Raw genomic sequence first — 3591 nt, 5'->3', positions numbered from 1 at the left:
GAGAGAGAGAGAGAGAGAGAGAGAGAGAGAGAGAGAGAGAGAGAGAGAGAATGTGACAGGATGCTAAGTATAGGATGTTTCCTACTGTTTTGGATTTGCGGCTAATGCACCAAAGCTGAAGATAACAGGTGATAAGCGACCCTTATTCTAAAGAGAGGCATCATGCACTCACACAGGAGTTACTAAAACAAAGCAAAATGCGGCCAGTGACATCACCACTAACAGCTGATATAAAGCAGCGAGAAATTAATTTGAAATAACATTATTTGAAAGGAATTTGTAGGAGTAGAGAGTGAGGACTTTGCCTTTTCTCCTCCTCCTCTATTTCAGGCCCAGTAAAGGGGCTCCCTACGTGAAAAGCTCAGGCCTGTGAGAAAGGGAACAGAGGCCCTATTCTCTGGTTAAATGCCTGCTGAGCTGGACACCAGGAAAGGGCACTGACATCGAGTGAGCCTAGAAGGTTCTAAGGAGAACCTGAGGCACGTCCACAGGCGTTTGGGATGTATGTGCGCATCGTGACTGGTGACTACTTTCCTCCAGGAGAGGACTGAGGGGAGGAGGCAGGGGCTGCCTGGGATGGCCCAGCTGGGAGGGTCAGCAGCTGGGCGAGGTGTACATGGTGGGGGAAGGACGGGTGAGCTTCGCAGGTGGAGAATCACGGGCCTTGACTCACGTTGAGGGAATCCTGCCCACAAGGAGGGCCTACGAGGGTGCAGGGACCACAGAAGAAAGAAACTGTAGGATAAACTACTTTGGGAAGTTGCAGGAGGAGAGATAGAGACTTTCTTGCATCATTTCGGAGCTTCTAGTAAGGATTTCTAAGGAACTCACAAACACACCTCCATGAGAGAGCTGGAGCTTAGATGCCTGACACGACAGAGGGCACTGACGGGACACCAGGATCATCAAAGCAGTGGTCAAATAAGACATCTGGCTCTTTTTCTGTAAACTTCCCTTTCCACGACTTGCCCCTGTTGGAGACAACAGCAAGGGCGGGAGGAGAGGAAAAAAGAGTGCAAGGCTCGACCTTTTCCAGCTACCCCACTGCTAGTCTCCAAACTACAATTAGGCCTGTACTGGGAAGAAGGAAGAAATTTTAGGTTGGATGTAAAATTGAAGTTCTGATCTAGACTGGCTGCATTTTTTAAATATGTGCAAGTGATCAGAAGTGAGGCTATGGGGTCTGCCTGACAGCATCATACGACCGGGAAGGGGGAAGATGTTAATAAACACACAGCCAGTTTCTGTTGGTTACTAAGTTCAACTCATCTAAGAAGCCACTTACACACATCTACACAGATGCACACCACTATAATAAAATGTATGTGATAATCACAGCAGTGGAGCTTTTAAAAAGACATCATAGTATAAAACTTTTACAGCTTAGGGACCAGCCGAGTGGTGCGTTGGTTAAGAGCTGGCTTGGGACACCAGCTCTGAGCAGCATGGCCTTGGTTCGGATCCTACATGAGGGCCAGTGACACTGCACCCTCTATAGCTAAGATGGTGAACAACAGCTCGACCTGGAGCTGGGCTGCTGTGAGTCACCGGTGGCCGCGTGGGCTGCAGTGGAGCTGCAGTGGGTTCCCATAAGCTACTGTGTGTTGCCGGCAGCCATTGTGAGCAGCCAGCAGCCAGTGTGAGCAGCAGTCCACAGGCCGACGACTGATCTGCCTCACCCAGGAAGAGCACAATGATAATACCAACATGGGCCAAGTGAAGCAACGTCCTCCACAACTAAACTGAAGAACAAAACGACAGCAACTTGTCTGTTCCCCTTCCCCCAATTCCCCAGCACTGTTCCCCTCCCCCATTCCCCAATAAAATCTTTAAAAAAAAAAACTTTTACAGCTTGCTTTTCTCACTAATCAATATATACTCTATGATAGTATAGAACTGTCTTGACTTTTTAATAGACTTATAGTATGCTATTTAATGTATGCACAAATATTTAATTAGCCATTCCTTTACAGAGAGGGCATTTGGTACCTTCCAATTTTACACTGTTAGAAATAATGCTACAGTATATTTCTTTTTACCCAAGTGCCAATATTTCTGTACAAGACATTCGTATAAGTAAAGTGGTATACATATTTTAAAGTTTGATAAATATTGACAAGTTGTCCCCCATAAATTTGCATCAATTTATCTTCCCACCAACAGTATATAAAAGCTCTGGTCTCACACCCTTGCCAAGAAAGTATATAAATACTTTTTAATTTGAAAGATTAAAAAACTCATTGTTATTTCATTTTTCAGATTTTTTAATGAAGTAAGGTGGGCATCTTCAAATAGATTTTTAAGATTTTCTTTTAATGTAAATTGTCTGTCTTGCTCACTTTTCTATTGGATAGTTTATCTTTTTTATTTTTTTTATTGATCTAAGCTAGAGTTCTTTCTCTGTCTCTTTACACACACACACACACACACACACACACACAAACACATGGGTGTCTATCTGACTATCTATATACCGGGGTACCAAAAAAATGTACACATTTAAGAGATGTTATCTACGTATAACTTTTCAAAGTTGAACTGAATTATGGTAGCAATGTGTAGTATGATATTTGCTTAAAAGATGGAGTTAATCAAATGAATGCTAGTGTTATTTATTGTATTACAATTTTAATACAGTTTTTTCCTTTTTAAAAATGTGTATACATTTTTTTTTGGCACCCTCTCTATATGTCTCTCTCGATAAATGTCTGCCATTTAAACCTTTCCCAGTTTATTGTTTACCTGTTTATTGTTACCTGTTTACTTTTAACACTGCTTAGGGTATCTTTTGCCTTATAAAAGTTTTATTTAATGTAGGTGATCTGTTAATTTTTTACTTTGTGTGTTATCCTAGGAAGGATTTCTCTACTTCAATATTATGACTGTTTGACTCTTAAGATCTTTTATTCATCTGAAATTCATTTTACATGAGGTGAAATGCCTTTTAATATATAGTATATAATATATAGTATAATCAACATTTAAAAATTTTTTCTGTTATATGAATCTATTTTTCTATTCTTATCTCAGCGCCATATACTTTCATTATAGTATAAAGACAAATTCCTATAATTTAAAATATTTCCTTGGCTATTCCCTGGCATTTACTATTCCAGTTAAAGTTTAGTACCATAATGCTACAGCAGGATTTTTACTTCTGCCAATGGTAGTCTAACTTGTTTCAAACAAATCCCCATGTTAAGAACTACTAGGAAAGCTGAACAATATTTTTTTAAAGTCTCTTTGAAAGTATTAGAGAACTACTAAGATAGCAAGAAATATATATGTTAATGTAGATATGTATCTTGGAAAATTATATATATGTATACATACATACATACATATATACATACATATATATCTTTGTGTGTGTGTATGTGTATAACTCTTTGAAGGTCTTGAAGAGTTACCAAGGCAACAAGTACTTGAGGGGGTAATAACTCAGAGAAATGCTGGACGAGTGGTGCGTTGGTTAAGAGTTGGCTTGGGACGCCAGCTCTGAGCAGCAGGGCCTCTGGTTTGGATCCCACATGAGGGCCAGGGACACTGTGCCCCTCTATAGCTAAGATGGTGAACAACAGCTCGACCTGG

This window comes from Hipposideros armiger, unplaced genomic scaffold (assembly GCF_001890085.2).
Source record: "Hipposideros armiger isolate ML-2016 unplaced genomic scaffold, ASM189008v1 scaffold_327, whole genome shotgun sequence".
Classification (NCBI taxonomy): domain Eukaryota; kingdom Metazoa; phylum Chordata; class Mammalia; order Chiroptera; family Hipposideridae; genus Hipposideros; species Hipposideros armiger.
The sequence above is the reverse complement of the archived record's forward strand: the minus strand, read 5'-3'. Positions refer to the sequence as shown.